Source organism: Neovison vison, chromosome 5 (genome assembly GCF_020171115.1).
Source record: "Neovison vison isolate M4711 chromosome 5, ASM_NN_V1, whole genome shotgun sequence".
NCBI classification, from domain to species: Eukaryota; Metazoa; Chordata; class Mammalia; order Carnivora; family Mustelidae; genus Neogale; species Neogale vison.
The window spans coordinates 145,282,015-145,308,770 of NC_058095.1; the positions used below are offsets into that span (position 1 = coordinate 145,282,015).

At 35.2% G+C, this 26,756-nt stretch overlaps 1 long non-coding RNA gene across 1 annotated transcript in view; it reads right to left on the bottom strand.

The window, feature by feature from the left end:
* Positions 1–2,370: 2,370 nt before the first annotated feature.
* LOC122907178 overlaps positions 2,371–26,756 on the bottom strand; it is a 32,112-nt gene continuing 7,726 nt past the window's right edge. The window contains exons 3-4 of the long non-coding RNA XR_006384696.1: positions 24,032–24,156; positions 2,371–3,219 (exon numbers count right to left, since the gene is read on the bottom strand). This is a non-coding gene — a long non-coding RNA (uncharacterized LOC122907178). The remainder of the gene's footprint in view (positions 3,220–24,031; positions 24,157–26,756) is intronic.

Here is a 26,756-nt window from a genome sequence, read left to right on the forward strand (position 1 = left end):
ATGAACATTTGCCTCTATTAGGTAATGGCATTTGACCCCAAACACTCATATGAAAAAGCTCATGAATGCTGAGTGAATAACCTGGGACTTGATAATGCCATATTCAGATAGAACCCTTCTTAGACCTCCTTTGACGCATTTTTAAAGCATTTGTTTTCATTCTTAAGTTATTAATATGTTAAAATCATCATAGCTGATCATTCGCAACAACTTCTGCCACAGGCCAATTACTCCTGCAACTTCTACAACTGGGTTAAGTGACAAAACACAAGCTAATACTAAGTCTAACTCAGTAATGTAATGTAACTCTACATTGTTTCCTTTACACCTCCCTCAAATTTATGTCTTTCATTTGCATTCTTAATGCTAAATATCCTCCATTGCCATTGACAAGTGTTTAAATATAAATCCTATAACAATCACTGCAAACCATGTACTCACTGTCTTCCACACTTTGTCAGCTCATCAAACCATTCTCTACAGCATAAGAGCCATGAAATCAGCTACTGTGAAAATGCACAGCTCTTTTTTAAAAACTATGGTTAAAAGTAGTTTCAGGTTGCAAATTATATTAAAATTAGATGTAAGGAGATATATAAATGTATGATGCCCAATTAGCTTTATGTGAGTTTAAAGTATTATAGGCACAGAATTCAATCTAGATTGGACACAATATGAGTTAATTATCTTTATTCTCACTTTAGAATGAAACTAAAGTAAGAGAATTTTCTATATATACATACATATATATACACATACACACACACACATAAACATAGTGGCTGTGCCATCCATTAATTCTTTCTAATTCACTTTTATATGTAATTCCCAAAGAAACAAAATTGTCCCACAAAAAGAATTGAAAATGTGTGGTCTGTGACCAAAGGCAATCTGTAAGTGCATAGGCAAATCGAAACACATGTTGATGCTATGAAATTGGAATGTCCCCATTAATGATAACTAGAAGATTAAAATCAGAAGAATGGACAATAATATCTGTTAGTAAGAGACAGGAGAGGGAAATTCTTAGATATAGCATTATGAGGACATTACATTGTTCAAAAAGAAGTTGGAGAAATTTATTCACTTAAAATTTAAGCGAAATGGACTTGATAATTTCAATAATAGCCACTTAAAAGGTGGAAATAGAGGATATAATTTCCATGATGCTAAGAAAAACATGTAATGAGCATCTAATCTGCATATGAAAACAATAAAATAACATGGAAATGGAAAATATTATGGGAGATATAAATCCTAATATTTAACAGTTTCATATAAATGAAAATGCAAGATTACTTAATACTGAAGAATAATGCAAATACTACTGATGGGATGCAACCCAATGGTTCTTAAACGAATATTTATACTTTTAGAAGCCTCTATAAAAAAGGACAATTTATTGCACTTAAGTGATTACATTTAAAAAACAAATAGGCTAATATATTTATGAAATACAAATCTGATTTAAATAGTAACAAAAAGACTATACCTAAAGAAGGAAACTGTAAGTAAATTACTGAAAACAGCTGAAATAGAAAACAAATACATAATGGAGATAATCAACAAAGCCAGAGACTGCTCCGCGAGATAAAAAGAGCAATCAGTGTGTGTGAAGCGCAATTTTATGATGTCATTGTCAAATCATCTTTCTGCTAATATTCTTTTGGACTCATAAGGAAAAATGCCATTTCATATTCTTCCATTACAGTGCTTTATGTATATATTCTTCCCTTCTACCCAACCTTCTGGACCGAAGCAGTGCAAAAGGCATGATTTTCTGCACACATATCAAAATTCCTTAAAGGAACAGATCTGAGATAGAGTTGAATCCAGAAACCATCCACTTTGGTTGAGTGGAGTGTAGACCAAACTGTTTTATCGGGCATTAGGACATAAGTGGTCTAAATCTAAACTGATAACTGGGACAATGGGTTTTACATTCTGAAGGAAAAGAGCAGTCAAAATAAATGGGAAAATGCAGGGGAAAAAAGAAAGGGCAAGTACATTTACAGCATTGCCAATAGCTGACACCAAACTGTAGCTCGTTCTGACTCCCAAGTTTTACCATGCAAAGGGCTCCAGGAAATGGAGTAAATTGCTTACGATGTCAACCAGTAATTCACAGGATGAGGCTTTGAAATCAAATGTAGCCTACATTGGAGTCCTTGCTTTTCCCTATGAAATACACTTAGAGGACAAGAATGTGATTCTGATTTTGGTGTGTTTTGACTTATTCTCACCTTAATGACTCAGATTTAGACGGCTTCCCTTTTTAAGATTTCCAAAAAAGAATGCTTGACAAGTTAGACAGCAAGCATGTATCTCATTAGCTTCTAGCAAATGTCAGATTTATTTACACATTCAGAGAGTTAATGATGCATTTCTGGATGTTTTCTTATAAGTAACTATTTTCTACCTAATTTTAGAACACCTTGAAAGTTCTGGTATTTTGTGACTTGTGAAAATTCAATCTTCTTATAGTTTCAGAAACAAATACTTTCTGTGAATGTGTGGAAAGTAATACACTCATAAATCTATTTATGAACACATAGAGAGTAGTATATCCTATTACTCTACCTATTCTATATGTCGGGTACTTTATATACTTTTTATATATAACTGATTCACTCTATAATTTATACTGTCTACGTTATTCATACTCTTGCTCTATATATTGTTATGTGTATATAATATTTCCTCTGACAGTTAGAGGAGATAGGCATGATAAGACTTCATACGGCAATGTAAACCTGCCCCTTCTTAGAATTGTGATTAATATCATACTTCTAAAGCATGTGAGAAACTATGTGATTAAAAGACAATGTTGTAAGTTAATTATTTCCATGCAATCCATCTGTGTCTTATCCAGTCTAATTAAAAAAAAGTTTTTTTTAACCCACTTTAAAAGAATAACAATTAAAAAATAGCAATCCATCCATATTTTTCCAAGCAGTTTTATTAGAATAAAGACTAAACTGCTGAAAAACAAACAAATAAGCAAAAAGCAATGCCTTAGTTAACTGAAGTTTAGCTCATGCACATGGAACAATTTAAAAGTCCAAAAAGCTTAAGCAAGTGAGGCTGTGCCCTGTGATTCCCTTCCCCCACCCCTGCCATGGTCTCATTTTCCTTCCATGTAATGTCCACCACGCTCATGGATTCCGCCTCCCTCATGATGACTGATGAGGGACGTTGGCCACATCAACATTTCAGTCCCTAAGCAGAAAAAAAAGGAGGAACAGGGTAAGATCTTTTAAATACTTCCCATTTCTGCTCATATTTTACTGAAGAGAACTGGAGTACAGAAGCAAAGTCAGCTGTATGAGGATGAGAAAAGTAGTTTACAGCTGTGTAGACTTGTGCTCAGAAAGAAGGGAGTGGATTTGGGGTAACATCCTGCAGACCACCAGAGTCCATCCTGTGGTCCCCAAATATCTGAGCACATTTCTTCCAACAAATTTAACTCACTCTCTAGCTGAAGGACAAAACCCAAGGTCCTATCCAATGGCCACATTCAACTCAAAGCCTCTGATATGTGGCTAATGGACATTGCTATCCATTAAGACTAGTTGTAGATTTTACCACCTGGTAACTTGCAAACTAATAGGAAAATGATTTGTCCTCTATACTCATCCTCACTTTCCCCACACTCATTTTTATATGCCCCAACACTTCTGGGGACAGAAGCATGAATACAAATGGAGGCTTATATAGAATGTACCCAACTATTGAAAAATTATAAATCAAGCAAATGGATTATTGAATAAAATAACTCTTATCCACCTACTTTGAGAAATTCAGAATTCTCACTCATTTGTCCATCCCTAAGTATGGTACCACAAAGATAAATGCCCCCACCTGCTAACCTCCTGACCCTTTTTGCCCTTCCTTCTCTTCACATCCCTCTTTTGTGGTTGATTGTGCAACACTCAGCCTAAAAGGTCAGAGTATATTCCATGCTTACCCAAAGAGGGGCTCCTTAGCCAGTTCTTGGCTTAAGCTAAGGCCAACAGTGGAGTGGGCAACTCTGAGGAAGAAGATGTGGGTAAAATCTGTGAAAAACCTGGAGGCCAATGTGGGATTGTTTGGACAGAGTATTCTAGAGTCTCAGGTTCTGAAATATAGCCTAGAAGTGGAACATGGGCTGCATCTGAACATTGCTGCTGCTTGGTCTGTAGAATCCTCAGCTTGATGACTTGAGCAAGACTGAAGAATGGAGTCAGGCCTGACGATGCATGGAGCCCAACTCAACACGCCCTCTTGCCTCAGTCCAAAACTGAAAGTGAGAATAATAGATAATGGTGGAACAGGAACAAACAAATGCTACTGGGGGGAGGGGGGAGTCCACTGAGAAAAGAGAATGAAAAACACGTCTATCAGTCCATGTCAATGCTGAAATCCTAGGCAGAAATGATAAAGGTTGGTTTTGCTGAATGTTGCAGAAGTTCATTGGTTAGAGTCCTTCTGATTTGTGAGAAAAAACCCCCTTGTTTTCAGTCTTCCTTGACTCTGATATCTGGGCGGGGGTTCTTCATTGTGTCCATTATCTCCTATGGTCAGATCTGAAGAAAGTTTTTATTCTTCTTGGAGATGCAGTTTCCCAAACCCCTTCTTGCTGTTGCAATTCCAGGAGGCTGAAAACTCTTCTAGAGATAAACAATCAGAATTTCATAGGCCAGACTTATAAGTTCTTTGCAATTATTCTCTCAAAAGTTATTGGGCTTCTGATCTATTTCCTTCCATCTAGTACAGTATTTGAGGAACAAATCACAGTGTTTGTTTACGAATATCGTTCCAAGCCCGGCTTAAGATTTTATTTTGTGGGACCTTTTTTTCTCCTTAGCTTGTTTGAATGAAGATAACTTGAAGACCTTTTGATGCAATAGGCTGGAGTAAAGGTAATACTCATTTTCTTACAATCACCTTGAGTTTAGATAACTTTTCTTGGCTGAGGAATCATAAACACAGGCCTTGATAAATGTTCTGAATAACATTTTTATTTTCATATGTTAGAGGAATACAAAATGAGTTAGATTTTCCAACTCGACAAAGCCTCATATTTCTGGACTTTCCCTTCCTCTTGTTTTGAAAGGAAGTCAAATCTTGCCTGAGGTGTTTTCTTGATTGTAATAATTTGCACAAAGCAGCAAGATTCAGGCAATACACATTCATGTTATGGCTCTTTACAATCATTTCTCCAGAGGATGGAGAACGAAGGCTTCAATAGCCACATGCTCTGTTTTACAAGTTATCAAAGACAATAGGTTACCAATAACGAAGGTGTAACAAGGGTCATGACCTTACCAATCTTCAGGGGTCCATATTGCCTAACCACCGATCCAATGTCACATATTTTAGGTTTCCATTATAGTAGCAACCCACTTGGGACTTAAACTTCCGTTTTATTTTGACTAAAGTTTAGGCAACAGAAAGAAGTCTCCAAATATAATAACATAAATAATATAATAATATAATGACATAAATAAAGGAACTACAATTTCTAATCTCACCAGCAGCTAGGTACACCCATATGCCCAGGAAGACTGGGAGAGTCTTTGGGGATAAGAACTTTAAAAACTGAAATGCCATTGTTACTACAAAAAAAGTATTCTGCAAATGTCAATAATGGTCACTAATGATTAAAATCAATAATATCCTTTTGCTCAAATCCTCTTCCCCTGAATTCATTTCCTATTCTTTCATTCTTCTTTCTTACACCTCTGTATTGAATAATAACCCTCATATCTTGAGCATCTCTTCATTTTTAATTCATCAGAGATTCAACTCTTTAACTCTTTCTCTTTTCCACAGTTTTTTCCTTCACTTTTGCAAGCTCTAGAATTCTTTGTCTGTGTTTTACCTATACTATGTAGTGTAGTTAATCTTTGATTTTTATCTCTATTTCCTAGATTTATTTTTAAGTCTCCACTCCTTATCTTAGATTGTCTGCAAGATGTCTCTACATAAGATCCTCACTTTCTGAGTTTAATTTTCCATTTTTCCTCCAGAATCAACCAAAGGACCCTATCTATTCTTTCTAGTCCAGACCGTGCCATTCCTCATGGTATCTCCTTCTTCATTTTGCATAATATCTTTGTTTTGCTATTTTTTTGTCAACATTTTGACACATTATGCCATGTTTATGTCAAATGCTCATGGGGAACCTGAGTGGCTCAGTCAGTTAAGTAAATATCTGCCTTTCGCTCAGGTCATGATCCCCAGGTCTTGGGATCGAGCCCCACATCAGGCTCCCTCTCAGGGGACAGCCTGCTTCTCCTTCTCCCTCTGAGTCTCCCCCTGCTTGTGCTATTTTCTCTCTGTCAGATAAATAAAATAAAATCTTTATTAAAATACAATGTCCATAGAAACTCAGTGTCATATGAAGATTTCATCCTTTACGCTTCCCCACAGTTCCATATCTTCTTTTGGGACTCGGACATTAACCAAAGTTCTTAGCCCTCTTCTCATCTTCAAAGTTCATCTTCCCAGGAAATGCACTGTGGAGTATGAGGATTTGTCTGACATCATTCCAGGCACCTGCTATTACACAAATCATGCTTCTGTTCCCTGTTTCTAACTCTATGGTGAGCAAGTCTGTTCAGAGCAAATGCTTTCCAAGCCCTTCCAAAGTGATAGAAGCATCTCTGAGAAGACAGCTGTGGAGACTTCGAGGTGGTCAGTTCACTTTCCTGTATGACCCTGCAATCTTAGTGTGCATAATAGCAATGTTACAAGTTTGTCATCTGTACAAATTTTACAGTGGTTACAAAATTCAGGAAAATTAAATCAAAAAAGAAAAAAATCAGAATTATGCCAAGATACTTTCATAGATCATAAAAATGCACACAGACTAAAACATTAAATATGATTGCTTATGCTATCAAGTTCCCATTTTAAGACTTGTTTTCTTTCCCCTGGGTTCCATATCTTATGTCCAATTTATTTATTATCTCTTAGGTGTTGAGTCATCTTCAGTTTAATTTTGTCTATTTGTTAGTTTTTTTTGTTTAATTCAATGACTGCATTTTTGTTTACAGAAACTTTTTCATTTTACAGAGTTTTTGTTATCTCTGCTCTTCTGGTATGATCTCCTTTCTTTTCAGTGTTTCTAGTTCATTTTTTACTTTAAACACTTTAAACATGTTTATTTTAAAATCCTTTCATGTTCCCTATTATGTCTAGTTCTTTATAATTTATTGTGTATCGTTGTTTTCTATTGTATCTGAGAGCCCTGGAATGAAGTCTTCCTATAAAATATTTTATTTATACTTTGTAATCCATATGGTTTGTCTAAATTCTAACCACTCTTCTTTTTTTTTTTTTTTTTTTTAAGATTTACTTATTTATTTGACAGAGAGAGAGAGATCACAAGCAGACATGGAGGCAGGCAGAGAGAGGAGGAAGCAGACTCTCTGCAGAGCAGAGATCCCCATGCGGGGCTCGATCCCAGGACTCTGGGATCATGACCTGAGCCGAAGGCAGAGGCTTTAACCCACTGAGCCACCCAGGCGCCCCAAATTCTAACCACTTTTGAAAATTAACTTTTAATCTGGAGTTTGTACAATTCATCTGTGATTTATAAGCATCCTGCTTCATTATTTCATATCTGAGACACTGTGGTAAAAATTTATAGTCTCATTTCCAAGATAAGCCAGCATTTCCCCAACGTTGAACTAATGCAAGATGTTCAGTGTTTTCTCTCTGTGACGTGTGCTGAGCGTGAGGGTCTATGGCACGGCCGGGTTTCTCACTGGGATTCATGTGCATATCAACTTTTGATACCCAGTGAAATGTTTAACCTTAATTCCCACTCACAATTCTACTTCATCTTCTTTCTACTTGTAGCCTGGAATTAATTTCTTTTTTTTTCCTTTTGATTACTTACATATGCTTAAAACATTAGCTAGAATTTGTATATCTTTTAATATAACTACTCTTATCAGTTCAGTTCACCACATTGAGAAGAATCCCCTCCTTCCCAATTGAATGCATTGTTTTTCAAACATAGGGTTATTAATCTTGATTCTTTAAGAAGAAATGTAACTCTTATCCACATAGCTTTATTTTAATCTAGGCTCCGGGTTCTTGCCTCAATAGCAAATTTTAGCAGATCTGAAATAGACACTTGAGAGCAACATAGTATGAGATCTAACAGCCAGAGGCTGCACTTGGCACTTAAAGATACACAGGACATTTTAGGCAGGCAACCTAAGTCCATCTCTTTAAAGATTTCTCTGTCCACATGAGAGCTCAAGTGCTTCCTGACATTTTTTGAGATTAGATAACAATTAGATCCAATAACCATACAGAGCACAAATAGTCTCAGATGCACTGACATATAAAACCACGAGAGAAATACTTTCCTATCCGTCCAATGTTCCTACTATGGGGTTATGATGTAAATTTATTATTAAAAAAAATCAAAGTTTTCCTCTTTGTTTATTGATGTTTTCATGCTATGTCCCTCGGCCAAGTTGTCCTAATTTTTTTTTCTTCTTTTTAACCCACCAATTGGTTAAAAAAGTTGGGATTTTCAAATTAACTGCTTCTGTCACTGTAGGTGAAATAAAAATCTGAGACCAAGCACCATTTTCCCATACAAAGATTTAGATACTCTAATAAAAGCAGATACTATGTGTCAGGGGAGCTGGAGGAGGGAAATCAACATTTTTGTTAACTCTGATCTTGTGTGTAAATCTGAGGATTTTGTCTTAGCCAAGCTACTAGATTATAAATTTTTAAATATCAAAAGAGGTTTTCTGGCATTATGTCTTCTGGATGTTAGTTAATTAAATTTTAAATATAGCAATGTTAGTTTAGAGTCACATGAACTCCACAGGACAGAGAATTCAAGCCCATAAAGTGTCTTTTGGTGTGAAAAGTTCAGAGAATTTCATTATAAAACCATACATATTGTCAATTGCTTCCTGACATTTTTTGAGATTAGATAACAATTAGATAATTAGATTAAATAACAATTAGTTAACAATATTGTCAATGTCTATTTACCTATATGTTAAAAGAATAATTACCTTTCCCCACTGAAGTCTAAAAAATTAGTAGTAGTATAAGATATTATAATTTGCAATCTTTCTTTACCAGGAGATAAAACAAACAATTACATAAAAAGAAAAAAAGTGTTTATTTGTTGGATGTTCTTGCTGGATATTATTTATAAGAACCTATGGATATTGTTGAAGAAAAAAAATATTCCATTGGTTCAAAAAAAAATCACTCTTTTGAAATTTTTTGTAACCTTGCATTCATTTTGGTATAAACCCAAGAAAATCAATCATACACAGAGAAAAAGTCATCATTTTTTACTGCAACAAAAATATAATACTTAAGTAGAATAAATAGCTAATAAGCAGAGAAATTATATAGATATTTTTCCAAAGAAGATATGCAAATGGCTGATAAGCAAAGTGGACAGAGGTGGAGGACAATGAGTGAAGGTGTTCAAAATGTAGAAACTTGCAGTTATGAGATGAGTAAGTGCTGGGTAAGTAATGTACAGCGTGGTGACGACAGTTAATATTGTATTATATAGTTAGAAGTTGCTGAAAGATTAGATCTTAAAACTTCTCATAAGAAGAAGAGCAATAACTATGTGAGGTGATGGATGTTAGTTAAACTTATGGGTAATCATTATACATATGCCAGATCTTCATGTTCACACACATTGAACTAATACAATGTTTTATATCAGTTTTATCTCAAAAAAAGCAGGGAAAAGCATAAAGAGTTAACATTAGTAGTTCTCTAAGATCCCATACTGATAATATGAAGTTTGATTGGATAAGAGAGTATATGACAAATATTTCCATTACAACATTTAAACTTTTGTTCCTTTTGTCATTATTAATCTATAATGTAATAATTTCCAACTATCTGAATATCCCAACATTTATAATCAGGTGATTTCTCCTTAACTTACGGTTTTTGGCTGAGTCAGTATTACTATAATAATTAATATTAGTGATTTTTTATTTCTATTATTTTTTTCTAAATTTTTAATCAACCTTCTTACTTAAATAAGACATTGTCCCCCTTTTTATATTTTTATATTAAAGCCAATTATTTTGCTAAGTGATTAAGTGCACGCTAACATAATTATAATATGGTCCATCATGTAAATGGAGGTTTGATTTGTTCCCAAAACTCTTATGTCCTGATAATGTACTTGTCTGTAATTTTACTGTGTTCCTCCCAGGTGAGATCTATTTATATCTGGAGTATCTAGCAGCTATTCAAATATTTATAAATAGGAAAGTTTTAACCACCATGGAAATTCCATGAAATTTTTAATAAATGCAAATGTAAACCTGCAAATGCCTAAGAGGTCATTAGCATGGCTGTGCCCTTTTTTAAACAATAATTTGAAAGAATATTGAAAAAGTAATTAGTGGAACTCCCTGTTACGGAGTGAAGCAAATCCTTCAGCTGTATGGAAATTAAGAAGTAACACTAAATATAACTTATTGAACTTGAACAACTACTATCTGTCATAGAGGCATACATCAGAGATATTGTGGGTTCATCTCCAGACCACTGCAAATAAGGCAAATATTGCAATAAAGCAAGTCAAATGAATTTTTTGCTCTCCCTGTACATACATAAGCTATGTTTACACTACACTGTAGTCTATGAAATGTGCAAAAGCATTATGTAATAAAAAAGGTATACACCTTAATTAAAAAGACTCTATTGCTAAATAATGTTAGCCAGTTTCCAAACTTTCAGCCAGTCCTAATCACTGATCACAGATCACCAGAACAAATATAATAACAATGGAAATGTTTGAAATATTATGAGAATTACCAAAATGCAATAAAACGACACAAAGTGGGCAAATGCTGTTGGACAACAGGCACCCCTAGACTTGCTTGATGCAGGGCGGCCACAGACCTTCAACTTGTAAAACAAGCAGCATCTGCAAAGGGTTATAAAGCAAGGTGTTACTGGAGAGATGAAGTAGTAGCAGCATTCGTGCTGAGGAAGTAATAGCCTTCAGGAATTCGACTTGTTTTTCTTGGGTTCAAGTGAAAGCAGCAAAAGATGTTCTAGCGATTTCCCTATGCATTCCTGTTCCAATTAATTTTCTAACTGCGTGCATGTTCCCTCTCTCACAATATGCACTACACTACATTTATGGAGAAGCTATCCTGGAAATATTAAGGCAATCCCAGAAACATTGCATTCAGTAAATGCTCTGTGGCAGACCAGCGAGCCTTGTGAATGAGGTTTGTATACTCTGACCGCTTCTACTTCATCCCCGGAGACATCACAAAGTCTTAGCATAGATCGGTTTGAGTTTGAGTTGATGACTACTACAGGGCTTTAAAATAATCTTAAAGTTACATCAATAAAGGTAATGTTTGATGCAGGTTGTAACAAATACCCTTTCTTCAGGTGAAGGAAACTTTGCCTTATGATTCGCTAAGTGATTTGTTTCTGTTTTTATTTTTATTAACGAACAGGTGCTGAATTTTTGTCAAATATTTCAATGCGACAACTGAGATTTAATTTATTATTTGTTAAAATGTGTAAGCACACACTTTCTGATACTAAGCTCTTTTCTATCGCTGGAACAAAACAAATTTAAATGTGATATATTTTATATACATACATTGCAAGTTTCAATTTGGTTAGAGTGTATTCATGCTTTCTGCATCAATGTTCATAAATGACTTTGCTCTGCAATTTTATTTTCTTGTGCTATTCTTGTCCAGTTTTATAATTGAGGTTATATGGGTCTAATAAAATGTGCTCCGGAGTCCATCCTCTTTTTCTATTCTCTGAACAGCTTTTGTAAGATGAGGATTGTGTGTTTCTTCAAAGCCTTGTTAAAACATCTCCAAAACTCTTGGCCATCATTTTCTTTCCTAAAACTTTTTGTAGGAAGGATATTTTGACCACTGATTCATATTTTATGTTATAGTAACATATTTCATTTTTGTTAGTTAAAATGTATTTTCTGAAATAGTCATATTATTCCTTTTCAAGTACATTGTCATTAATGTTTTCCTGGTCTTAAAAGTTTTGAACAGCTTCTACTAATTATTCTATTTTCTAAAGCTAATTTTCCTTCTTTGTACTTTTTTTTTTCTAGTATGACTGGATAGATCATGTTGTATTTTTACTCTCCTAAAAAATCAAATGTAATATTTCTGTTTTATTAATGTCTGATTGTTATTATTTTTTTCTCCTACTTTTTTTCTTACTCTGAATATTTTTCCTCTTCTTTGAGTTGATAATAACACAGTAGTACCAAAAATAAAAACATAACAATTCATTTCATGAATATTCAGACATCCAACAAGTGCAGACCTTGTTTGAGATGTGGGGACACAGTGTTTTGGAGAGATGAAATGAACACTAAATCAATGAACATATGAGTGCTATTTTAGTGTTAAGTGTTTAGTGTTTTAGTGAGTTAAAAATCAATGCTATAAAGGAGAAAATAATTTGTGGAGATGGAAAGATGCATAGGACACTTTGTTTAGGTAGAAAGATCAAGGAGTTCTTTGGAGAGATGTGATGAGTTGGCCTGATTGTGGGAAGGGATAAATGAAGGGGACAGGTCCTGAAGGCACCAGACATAGAAGAGCCTTCATGAGCTCCAAAAGAAGATGAATAAATAGGCAGAAGCCAGATTTTGTAGGACAAGAGAGGGTGTTTAGGTTTATTAATAAAGCAATACAGCCATTGAAATGTTTAAGCAAGGAAGGTAAACACAACCTCTGTTATGTTCTGAGAAATCATGTTTCTTCTTCTGCAGAGAATGAATAAGGGAGGAGAAACCACAGGAGTGGGAGCACAAAGAGGAGACAGGTGCCATTATTTAGGTGAGACAGATGGTGGTTTGAGCTAAGGTGATATCAATAGGGATAAGGCTAGAAGGGCAGATTTGAGTGATATTTTAAAAATATCACTGATAAGACATAAATCATATTATTATGAAGCTGGACTCAGTGGTGTGCAGTGTATAATTTTTTTTTCCTTCTCATCCATCTGTCAGATATTGCTTTCTTATCTCTTGATAGTATATTTAGATGCAAAATCATTCCTGGTTACTTTCATGCATTAGAAAATTCACTTTCAAAAAAAAAAAAAAGAAAGAAAGAAAAAGAAAACCCATTTTCAAATATTTTTTAAAAAGGCTAGCTAAGACTAGTATCAAAATTATGACCTATTATCCAATATAAGCATGTCCCCTTCTTTGGTTCAAGTCTGACCTAAGAATTCTGCAGGACATCAGTGAAATGGGGCACTATAACTTCCTGTCACTTCCCTACTTGACTGGGCTGCCTCTAGCTCCCCAGGCTGGAGAATGGGGAAGGAGATGAAACAGTAGGGGGAGAGGAGGGAATTGGACTAGCTTTCGTGATGCGCCATTGGTGTCTTCTGCATGGCAAATATAATCAAAGTATTATTATTTTTACTCTTTCACGGAATACTTTGTGGAAGCAAGCTTCTTCTGTCATGGAGACAGAGCTCTCATACTACCATTTCCTTGCAATGATGTCAGCCTTCCAAGTTAACCACTGAATATACATATTTTGTTTCTTCTCTAAAGCACAGAAATGTAGCACAGCCTCCCGCCAGCAACAGGTCCCCTGCTCTGCCCACAGGCGGAATCCAGCCAAACCAGTCAATACCTTCAGATTTTTCCAGACAAAAGAGGACACAAATGTGTGTGTTCCTTGATCAAATTCTCTAGAGGAGCAAACCCTAAGCTCACAAAACCCTTCTCAGCACAGTTCTCTTCTACAACAACCTAGACAAGCCAAAAATTTTTGGCTAAGAAAGCATCTGGCTGGTGCAGGGTTGTGTCCTTGGATGGTGCCGTCCGTTCAGACCTCATCAAATCTCTTGAAACTCTCTGAGCTAGTCTTGGAATAAGCAAAAATCTCTACCTTTATAGAAAGCAAAGGGAAGTAAAAAGCCAAAGCCTGATCATCTTTTTCTATCCTAAGACATCCTCCTCTCTCAATCCATTGGCTCTTCAATTGTCTCTACATAAACTCTGAGGTGCATGAGAAAGTCAGGATGGCAGGCCTGGATTTTGAACACCTTTTAGCAAATACTGAATATATATTTCTTCTAGCTCTTTTTGCTTTTCTTTAAAAAAAAAAAGGCAAGAAAACAAAGAGAAACATAAAACAGTGTTCATCCTTCAGCACTTCTCAGTTTGGAGAGCTAATAAAATTATCAGAAATAGCTGAAAACGGTTTAGGATTATCATTTAATCCTCAAATTAACTCTATAATTTAGATTAATTTTTCCTATTTTTCAGAAGAGGAAAATGATACAGGAAATGTGAATCGCTTATGCCTATTTACATATTAACATGTAGTAAGCAAGGATAAAAACAGACTATTCAGATTTTCAGACAAGAAGATACTAACTCAGAATTTTACAGACTTGGACTAAATTATCAATATAGGGTGCCTGGTGGCTTAGTTCGGTAAGCAATTGCCTTCAGCTCAGGTCATGATCCTAGAGTCCTGGGCTGGAGTCCCACATCGGGATCCCCTGCTCTGTGGGGAGCCTGCTTCTCCCTCTGCCTTCCACTCCCCCTACTTCTGTTCTCTCTCTCTCCCTCTGTCAAATAAATGAATAAAATCCTTTTTTTTTTAAAGATTTTATTTATTTATTTGACAGAGATCACAAGTAGGCAGAGAGGCAGGCAGAGAGAGAGAGGAGGAAGCAGGCTCCCTGCTGAGCAGAGAGCCCGATGCGGGGCTCGATCCCAGGACCCTGAGATCATGACCTGAGCTGAAAGCAGAGGCTTTAACCCACTGAGCCACCCAGGTGCCCCAAATGAATAAAATCCTTTTAAAAAAGAAATATTAATGTAATACCTCTGAAATATGAAGATCCATGTTAAAAATGTGTGTGTGTGTGTGTGTGCGTGTACAGTTTGCTTAAAAACCACGTGGTCTCAAAGTGAATTCTTGTTTTACTATACATTTTACTCATGTAAATGAAAAAAAAAATGAACCTTTTTTTTTTTTTTTTTTTACTAATAGATTGACTCTCATCTTCCTTGAGGATGTGAAACTATTCCTGACTTTAGAGATGGTCTTTTCCATAGTCTTACATGTACTTTCCTCTAAGTAGAATCTAAGAGAAGAAATATTTCCTGAGGCTGTGATAAATGAATTAAATGATAACCAACTATAATTTAATTTTACCTTATCCTTAGAACGGAGAAATCACCATTTAATTTTAATAATTAATTGTGTGATAATTAATGTATTTATTTTTAAACTGTAATTTAATCATTGTCTGATTAAATATTTTTAAATTATTCCCCAGAGAAAATAAAGCAGGAAAAAATAATCTGTTATGAAGGTTATCTGTAGTCAAGATATCTAGTATTGCTTTTTGTTTTCTTTTTTTGAAGAGGGGCTGGCATTTAATTCTAAAAGCCTGTAACATGGCCAATCTAAGGGAAAAAGGGGGAAAAAAGTAAATCCAGCCATTATACATTTTTTTGTTCACAAGAACTCAATGTTCTGATCTGAAATACTCACCACCCACTCTCACATGTCACCAAGAAGAAAACGTCTGCTTGCACTGCTAGAGAAATACTTGTTCTGTTAACCAACAATCATATTTTTTCAGAATCTCTAGACAAAGAAAAATATAATTTATATCCTGCTTGAGCACATGTATTTTTTTATTTATTCAATCAGTATCTTATTTAAAAACGTGAATTTTGGACACTTCAAGGTATTATGCATTTTATTCCCCCAAATGATGCATTAAAAGCTTGTAGCTTAATATTTTATGTTAAGAATATTTCCTCCTCTCAGAAGAGGATTTAAATATCTTCATATATCCAGAACTATATGAAGCTGTATGATAGGAAACAGCCAAAACTTACTGTCAGAAGGTCTGTGTAAAATTTCCAGCCCTGCCTTTTAACAACCATGGATACTTTAGGAACAGAAAATTCGTTAGAGCTATAATATCTTCATTTAGAGAATGGAGACAGCAATAGTTATCTCTTGGGTTTACTATGAGTACAAAATGATAACAGTTTTACAATTGCTTTGCAAACTATAAAGAACTTGGCATTATTAAAATATTTCAAGAAAGTAAATTACATAATTTTTGATGTTTTGTTAACTATTTCTGGATACTGAAGTACCATTTTGTGTCCTAAATCAACAGTGTACTAAATAGTACTTTAGTGATCTGTTTCTAGGGAATAACTTTCACATGGGTGTTATCCAGTTCATATAATGAAATGTGATATATAATCGAGCATTACACATTTAACTTATCATCTGGGAAATTGGAATTGTCAGTCCCTAAGAAAATAATTAAAACCCATGCTTCCACAGAAATATATTGAAATTCATTTCTTGAGTAGAGATACATGTGGGAGAGAAAAAAAAAAGATAAAATTGCTTCCCCCTTTTTTTTTTATGATCAGGAATAAAATCTAATTCCTGGAAGAATACAGTGTAATGTGTAAGGAACAACACAACTGTTGATGCTTCAAAATGTTATTTCAGCTGCAATTAGGAAAATAAAGGAACATTCTGAAAAATGCTCTGAAAAGTAACTGTTCTAAGAATGACAACAAGAGGGTCTACTTGAAAGTATGATATTTCATGAATTATTAATCAAAAGGACGCACAGTCATATGAGGTTATATTATTTGTAAAGTTCCAACCAAAGGTGGGTTCTCTGTATAACCAGACATGTGTATATTCTTTTATAACTCCCAGAATTAGCACGCAGTCTTCTAAGACCACGGACAACACAAGAGTGAAGAGGTCATGATGAATTTAAAGCATGTCTGGCCTTGTCTTTAGTTCTACTGCAAGTGAATTAGGCATGGCTACAAAGGAGTGGGTAGGTTTACCTCTTGGTCTTTAGTAATTTACCATAATTTACAGTACAAAATATAAATTTCCTTATAACTTAAATAAAACTATTTTGTGTCACATGAGGAATTGATTTGACAAGTGAATTAATTTGGCAAAGAAACAGTTTTCAAATTTCTGTTGTTTTAAACATAGCCTCTAGCTAAATTTAATCAAACTGTTAGTTTCTTTTGCATATTTGTTTATTTTTAATGTACGCTTTGTGTTTCAAACCAAGTAACTTCTACTTACACTGTCCGTCAGATTACTCAGGAGAACAAAATGGGTTCACTCTTGGTCCTGTACGTTCTCTAGGTTTGGACAAATGTATAATGACATGTATTTACCGTTAGAGTACCGTATAGAGTGTTTTCACTATCTTAAACATCCTCTCTTCTCGGTCTATACACATCCTCTTCTTCACCAACTCGGAACAACCATTCATATTTGTACTGCCTCCATAGTGCTGCCTTTCCCACAATGTCATGAAACTGGAATCATAATGTATATACCCTTTTCAAATTGACTTTTTTCACTTAGCAATATCCACTTAAGGTTCCTCCGAGTCTTTGCCTGGCTTGATAGAACATTGCTTTTTCGCACTAAATAACATTCCAGTGTCCAAATTGCCACGGTTCATTGATCCACTCACCTTCTGAAGGACATTTTGCTTGCTTCCGAGTTTTGATAACTATGAGTAAAGCTGCTATAAACATCCATGTGCAGATAATTGTCTGAACATCAGTTTTCAACTACTTTGGGAGTAAACACAAAGGAGTGGATTGCTGGATGGTAGGTTAAGGGTCTGTTTAATTTCGTAAGAAGAGTCTACTTTTATGAATTCTATGTCTGTGTTCTTTCCAAGGTTTTTCTTTATTTTTCTTCCATTTCTTTTTGAATAAATAATATAATGATTTGTAATGATAATCTTCCTGGATACATCAAGATGGTATGAAGATATAGGTAACAATTAAAAAAAAAAAAAAAAAAAAGTCTTCCAAATAGTCTTTAGGCTAATCTTAAAAGTGTGAGATCTCTGAAACATTCAGTTCTTAAGTTTATAAATTCTCATTCAGGATCTTAGGAAGAATGAGTTTCTTCTCTTTCTTTAGACTCCTTAAGTGTCTCACTACAAATGTTTTGAGTTGTTCTCCCAAATATAAAAAACATGTGTCCTGAAGCCTTCACTCTAAGCAAAAGGTGTCATATTGATGTTACTCTGATCTTAGTTTCTAATTATTTCTGATCATGCTAATGCCAAAGGTCTAATTATGGATTTTATTTCTTATATTCATATGACTAAATAACTCTACCTCTAAAACATAACAATACAGGTAGGTGATAATATGGTCTTATCACCTGTCAGATATGTGGTCTTGAGCCAAAAAGTAGTACCTACTTCAAAAGATTTATTGAAGGAGTAATTAAATTAATACTTGTCTAGATTACTTAGGACAGTAGTTAGAGCACTTAGAAGACTAAAGAAAGATTAACAGTATCATTTTGTCTTTTGTAAGTTATTATCATTGCCTTTCCTAATAATAGAAAAATTTTAAATTTGCTTTGGAGCTTGTACTGGTAAGAGTTGAATTGTAACCCCTTCCAAAAAGATATGTACAAGTCCTAACTCACAATACCTGTGAATGTAGCCTTATTTGGAACTAAGGTTTTGTAGATTTAAGCAAGTTAAAATCAAGTCATTACTACAGTGGGCCTTATTCCAATATGACTGGTATCCTTTTAAGAAAGGGGAAATTTAGGGGCACCTGGGTGGCTCAGTGGGTTAAGCCTCTGCCTTCAGCTCAGGTCATGATCTCAGGGTCCTGAGATCGAGCCCCACATCAGGCTCTCTACTGGGCAGGGAGCTTGCTTCCCCCTCTCTCTCTCTGCTTGCCTCTCTGCCTACTTGTGATTTCTATCTGTCAAATACACAAATAAAATCTTAAAAAAAAAAAAAAAAAGGAAAGAAAGAAAGAGGAAATTTAGACTCCACAGAGAGGCTGTCATGAGAAGACAAAGAAGACACACAGGCACAAAGGGAAAGCCACCTACAGTGGTTTTCCACTGCTTCTCTGAAGGAAGAGTGTTCCTGGTTCTTTTGTAGATTAAGGGTTTGGCTCCCTTAGGGCTGGTAGTAGAGATGAAGGAGTGGAGTTTCAGGGGTGACTTCTCTTCCCCTGCTGTAGTCAGCACAGAAGAAAAGCTTCCTTAGACTGTCTGATCTTCCCTGTGAGCCCCCGGCAAGAGAGCTCCCCCCACTCCCATCCTAAGTGGCTTCTCATTCCTCTGCTAGCCAACTCTTGTCAATTTAAAATTTGAAAGCTTTATCTTCTTAATGGCTTCTATGGCCTTGAAAGCTCAGCTGCAGGTCAGCAAAACCTTGGCCTTCTCTCTCCCCAGGTTTCAGATTACTCCATTCACTGTAAATTCAGTTTGCCAATATTTTCAAGAGAAGTATCTAATTTTCAGTTTGTTCAGCTTTTTGAGAATTGTCAGAGTGTCACAGTCCTTTTTCCAGTTCCCTGCGCTGCACGCTGAAACCTAGAAGTTGTCTGGCTTGTTTTAGAAAGCTATGTGGGGGGCGTCTGGGTGGCTCAGTGGGTTAAAGCCTCTGCCTTCAGATTAGGTCATGATCCCAGGGTCCTGGGATGGAGCCCCTTATGGGGCTCTCTGCTCAGCAGGGAGCCTGCTTCCTCCTCTCTGCCTGCCTCTCTGCCTCCTTGTGATCTCTATCTGTCAAATAAATAAATAAAATCTTTACTTAAAAAGAAAGAAAGAAAGAAAGAAAAAAAGAAAGAAAGAAAGAAAGAAAGAAAGAAAAAAAGAAAGAAAGAAAACTATGTGAAGGAATGTCCTGACGGCTCAGTTCCTTAAGCAAGCCTCTGCCTTCAGCTCAGATCATGATCCCAGAGTCCTGGGATTGAGTCCCCCATCAGACTGCCTGCTCAGTGGAGACACTATTTCTCTCTCTCCGTCTGCTGCTCTCCCTCTTGGGCTGTCTCCTCTTCTCTCTCTCTCTCATAAATAAATAAAATCTTAAAAAAGAAAGAAAGAAAGAAAGAAACTATGTGAAATCTGCTTCTTTAAAAATTCTTCTCCTACACCATTTCATATGTACTTATCAACATCATAAGTAGTCTTTATTTTTTCTTTTCCAATGCCTGTGCCATTGTATAATTAATAACTCTCATTACCACTTTTTAAAATAATATTATTTTAATCTTTTGAGAAAAACTAGTGTTCTCCTTTCACCAAAGAGCCTTTTTGTTTTTGTTTTTAAATTAGGCCAACATTGATGATTATTGGGGCAAGTTTGGATAGTGGGGAAGGGTTAATTTCTTTATAGTTTTAAGCCATATATTATTGTCATTGTGCATTTGCATTTTCTTGTAAATTTGAAAGAGGACTTTGGCTGCCTCCATTTTGACCTCAAACTTTCTAGATGGATTCTTCTTTCTGGGTTGTCTCTGGGCCAGACAGAAGACCCAGTGGGCGGAGCATCCCCTGCTGGGAACTGCAACCATCCCCTCAGCCAATAAGGACTGCCTGGAGCCAGTCAGACCCTGCCCCTGACTGATTCCAAGACAGGGATCTCTTATTCCTTGGTGCCCACCTGCGTGTACCCACCCAACTTTGTCCCATGTTTTGCTCATATCAACATGGAAGTATTTTTCAGCCCTTTGGAGACAGTCTTTGAGACATTAGCTTGTTGTCTTCTCAATGTTGGCCTCACTGCAATGAATCCCTTTCTTGTTTCACTACCTTCCTTTCACTGCCTTTGGATTTTGCCCTTTTGTCCTTGGTGATTAGCCCACATGTGGTCTGTTTGAGACCCTGTTACAGGTGTTCTTGTAGCCCTGCTATAGATTTAAATGCCTTTGAGAAAAGGCATTATTCCATTTTAAAATGATTTCTTATGCAGCGTCTTCTACAAATTAGGTATTAATTATTGAATTTATTCAGTTTCAGTACTTATGAATTTTTTTTTAAGATTTTATTTATTTGACAGACAGAGATCACAAGTAGGCAGAGAGGCAGGCAGAGAGAGAGAGAGGAGGAGGCAGGCTCCCTGCTGAGCAGAGAGCCCAATGCGGGGCTTGATCCCAGGACCCTGGGATCATGACCTGAGCCGAAGGCAGAGGCTTAACCCACTGAGCCACCCAGGCACCCCAGTACTTATGAATCTTTATCAAGACTGAAAGCTCCAATAATAACTACAAATAAGAATATTAATTCTTTTTTCTGCCTATCTTTCTTTTTACTTAGTGTGAACACTTACAAGATGGATATGTAAACATTTGATAAAACTCAAGTAAGTTATATATATTGAGTAGGATAGATAACATCATAAGCATGAAACAATCCAGTATGCAGTAATATTTATGCCATATTAAAATGTGGTTATCACTACATGGACATCTAGCACAAAATAAGCACTAAGAAAATAAAGAAATTTATCTAATCTACTCTAATTTTTCTTAATATCCTCTCAAGAAATTATCAAAGTTAGCTACACAGATATTGTCAGAAAGAAAATTTTATAATGTAGGTCCTTTGGGGTCAAATAACTCTACCTGAAGCACAATAAGGAGATTACAATCAGCCAAAGGCACCTTAAGTTCAGGCTATAAATTAATGAGGGCAAAAAGGTTAATAATAAATAAGGGAGAGGAATAAAGGGACAGATGGAGTGACAAGAGAAGCAACTTTAATTTCATTTCTAGCAGAATTAGCCTTCATCCTGTTGTAGCATTCTACTCCTTTCTTGCTCAAAACAGAAATAATTAAGCAGATTTTTTAAAAAATCATAAACTGCTTTTATAGTTTGAAAAACTCTGTGGTGATGGTATATCCAGGAATGGAGGTGGGAGTGGGCAAAAATGATCTCAGAAAAAATTATATTTAGTGAAATAATGTAGTATTTTATGTCAAGTATAAAAATTATGGGGCTCAATTAAGCCATCTTTCATGGCATTCTAATACTGTTTTATTTATTTCCCCAATACTGGGGGATTTATTTCCCCAATACTGATTCCCAGCTGTTTTAATACTTACTTGTATTCCAGGCTCATTCTTTATTTGAGAAAGATTAAGACAAATAACTTGCCTATAGGGAAGTAAGGCTAATCAGTGTCTCTGGTCTTGAAGATTTCTCAGGTATGTTTTTTCCTTACTTTTTTTTTTTTTCCAGTTGGTTGTCTACAATTTCTGTTTTCATATCTGTTAGAAAAATTTTTCTTAGACAATGCATAACATCACACATTCCTTAGATGGACCAAAACTGTTTGTATGGTTAAACATTGGTTTTCTCTCTTAGTAGCTAAAGGAAAGTGAGAAATCTTTAAAGCCTTAGTTTAAAAAGAAATACAGTTATTAGAACAGAAATAGCTCTTACATAGGGAAGAAAATGATGCCTATACTATGACTGAAGAACTTCACTTAGAAACTCTTAGATGTATATTAAAGAGCCTCTAGTGGAGAAATATCAATTCAAATGCATAGAAAATAATCCCATACATGAAAAACAAAAGAGTATGCCATCCAAGGAGTACATAACATTGGATCCATCTGGATTCAACACAAAACCCAAAAGAAAATTCTTTTTTCTTCCTAGCCATGCTCATGTTTCCTTACTTTCTTCTAACTATAAAAGTCTTTTGTTACTGGTTGTCCTTCTATGGTCTTTTGATTCTTTAGGTCCCCAAGCGTCATAGCACTTGGTCTTACCTAAGGTATGTTCTTGCCCTTATCTGATCTCAGCTTACTGCACGGTAGAGTAAACAAAAGGCAGTACCAGGAGATAGGACAGTCTTTGGGATTACAAGCCTCCGTTAATCAGTGTTTGCTCCCTTTTCTTAAAGCCTATGTTCTACAGTAAGGACCCTAGCGAGAGAGCCATTGTAGTTAGGCAGGTCTCCTGAAACCAAGGTGGTGACATGGGCCTATCTGAGTATCCCCATTCTTCCCCTAAACAGAAATACCCAAGTTTGTGAATGCCCCACATTCTCCAGATGCAGCTTCCGAATCTTAATCATGTTTCCAGTCTTGTCTGGTTCTGAATCCTTTCTCTCCCAAAAGCAAACTTTGCTAAAACGTATGCAAATAGGTTTTATGTTATGATTCAAAATCTGTAAATCTGTAGAGATCCACATAGCATGTATGGCCGTTGTCTGGTGAAATTTGGTACATTTTCAAAATAATTACGGATAGTAGTTTTGAAAACACGTTTTACTGGATTAAAGACAATGGTCTCTTGTCAAGTTCTATCAATAAAATCAGAATGGAACACAAGTGATCTAATTTTTAACTGTACTACTTCCTTAATACTCACGCCTAGGCATTAGACAGTGCTTTCATGATTTAGCCTTCCCAAGCCCATCTATGTATATTTAATTATCACTGCATCTCTTCTAGACAACATTAATTTGCATCTTTAAAAATGCTGTTCCTCTTCCTGTAAATGCTCTTTCCAATCTCTCAACATATGCCAAAGCACCTTTTCCCTTTATTTTTTCCAACTGTATTTATTACCTTTCCTGAGCTCCTATATTAAATAATGTTGGCGTGGCAATTTTGCATTTCAAATCATTGTACAGAGTGATGGTATAGACATTGTCACTGTTTTGTTTTTATTTAAAGGATAAGGAAAGTAGCAACCAAAAATAATAATTTCCAATTTTTCAGCAAATATTCATGCAAATCAAATTCACAATATTTTCTTGATGAATGTCCATGTAACAAGTATATTGTGTCTTTCACTTTAATTTTTGTGTGCATGCATTCACACCATATTCCCAACTAGACCTATCAAATACTGGAAACAAGAAACAGGACTCAGATTTGTTTTCCATATACACATGTAATGAATTTGTATGTTCTTAATAAACGTTCTCTGATAGACTGAAGAGAAGTTCTAATATAACTTGGCACATAAAATTAAGAATCAGTAAGTATTTTGGTTATTTTCCCCAAAATATGGGTGAAAATTATTCATTGTACTTAGTTATTAAATACATATTTAGTGCTTCTCATGTTCTAGGCAATGGGCTGGGTGCAGGGAATATAGATATGAGTAAAATAGAACCCTCGTTTTGGGGACATCACAGCTAGTAAAGAGAGAGAGTGAGAATAAAAATATTTACAGTGTTGTGAAGTGTCGGTCAGTTCTTCAGAGTGCCATGGGGAAGATGCCTGTCCCTGAAGGTATCAAGGGCTCCTCTCATGGAGATACCCGAAGACAATCCTTTCTTGCATAAATAAGTCGGAACTGTGGAAACAGATGAGACGCCCTTCAACAGATGAATGGAAAAAGAATATGTGGTACACATATACAATGGGATATTAGCCATCAGAAAGGATGGATACCCACCATTTGCATTGACATGGATGGAACTGGGGAGGATTGTGCTAAGTGAAGTAAGTCAAGCAGAGAAAGACAATTATTGTATGGTTTCACTCATAAGTGGAACATAAGTAATAGCACAGAGGACCATAGCAGAAGGGGGAGAAATCAGAAAGACGAATCATGAGAGACTATGGACCCCAGGAAACAAACAGAGTTTTGGTTGGGGGATGGGGTGACTGGGTATGGGTATTAAGGAGGGCACAAATTTTGATGAGCACTGGATGTTATATGTAACTAATGAATCACTGAACCCCACATCAAAAACTAATGTTGTACTATACAGTGGCTAACTGAACATAATAAATAAATAAATAGATAGGTAAATAAATAAGTCAAAACTCAAATTTCTTGAAACTTGTGTGAAACCAAAAAGTTAGATTTATCTTTCTTACTCCCTGACATTCTTTTTCCATGCCTAATAGGTTACCTGGAACATACAAGATTCAGAGCACATATTTTTTTTTAATATCGACTTATAATACAAATAACAAAATTTAAAAAGCTTTAAAAACCCAATATTTTCAAAATATTTAGCTCATTTCTAAACATAGCGTAAGTGGCCATAACATGGTTTATAATCATTATTCATCTCTCTTAGTGTGATTGGGATATCTTTTGGATACAGAAATATTCATGGATGTGGTTATGGAGTACTGCTTCAGAGCTAATTTAGAGTGTAACATAATATTTGGCATGTATACTGCAATACTTTTTAATGTTACATATAACAATATAAAAATAAATGCAAGTATTTTAAGTAAATAACAAAATTTTATAATATAATTAAGTAAAAATAAACTATATTTATTTTATATTCCAAATTTTAAATCCAATACTATATATATGTATTTTTATATATGTATCTGTATACATGTGTGTATGCATATATATATATTACATATATGTAATATATATAATATATATATATTTTACACTTTGAAATCTATGTGGCCCAAAGGGATTCAGAAGATAAAAATTTGTGCTCTATGAGTGAGTTATGAATTACGATCTGCCCAAATAGAACTTTCTGTGAATTTTCTTTAAGAATAGCAACACTTGCCACATCATTTTCCTGCTAGTTCATAGCTGTCAGTTTCAAATCCAGGATCAATTGCAAGATGGGCCCATACAGCATAGAACATTCTGAGCAAAAATGAGCAAAAGGACTGTTAAAGAAGGCAAAGCTGCAGATATTTTAAAAATTGATTCGTAAATCAACTTTGGTCCACTTTAAGGGTACACGTACAGAAGTTGATGATAATAGATGCCTCTGTTTACCTGAGGAACACAGAGACACTCAGGGATAAGTATTTTACTTCAGTTCAGTGGCTGTAGCATGAAGCTTGGGTATGTATGAGAAAAGGTAACTTTATACAGCTAGTCACTCTTTTCCCTGACAATCTTTCTTGTCATTGTCATATTTACATTGTCCCAAAACTTACTGTAAATAAGAAAATGCATCAACTTTTTATTTGACACTTTATATATCTTATTTTATATTTTATATAATTGAATTATGGATTTCAGATTTTAGAAAATTGATCACATAAAATCACTATTCTATTAGTAAACATTAATTAACATCATAGCATTTCTTTCAAAAATATGTCCTTTGAATTAGACTTTTAATATCCTCAATCTGAAACTATATTAATCTAGGAAATACTTGCTTTTCCTTTGTTCTCCTCATCAGTGACAAATTTTAGGAAACTATCTCTAATGGACATTGTACATAAATTATCTAGATCAAAAACTTGAGTTCACCCCCCTTGTGTAATGGAATCTGAAGATTGCATTTTCTTTTAGCAAGTTACAACAGCAACTTTTCTTAAAAAAAGAAAAAAAAAACAGAACTAACTCCTTGGGTCCTTTAAAAAATTAATCTTGAGAATTCAATTTCTTTTACCTCCTAATGTCTTAAATTTCAATCATCTCTTTCATTTTTACAGGACAAGAACAGCAGTTTTCCTTAAATTGCTAAGTTCTACCTAGTTCAATACATTTTCTACCTTGGGCTTTTCTTGAGCATTCTATGATTACTAAGTTGTAAAAAGAATAAAAAGAGACTTTTGCTTCTTGGCTGGTTGAAAACAATAAGTCATAGCACTCTGGCTTATTGTCAACCCTTAGCAAAGAAGTACAAACAACAATTGTCTCTTGCCATCTAACCTGACACCTTCCATAGATTCCTAAGGTCAACTAAAACAACACCCTATTCCATTTACATTACAGTATGATTTAACTTAATCTTGATTTAAATAATTCCAACCAAATACATGAAAACGGGGCGGGGGGGGGGGGGAGCGGGGGTGGGGAGGTCTTTTGAGGGTGGTATTTCCTTAGGGTATTTTTAATAGGTAATCATATGGTAAAATACAAATTGGAGGGTAGAATTTAAAACTTCATTTAAAGTTCTCTGTATCAAGAAGATGTGGTATATATTTACAATGGAATACTATGCA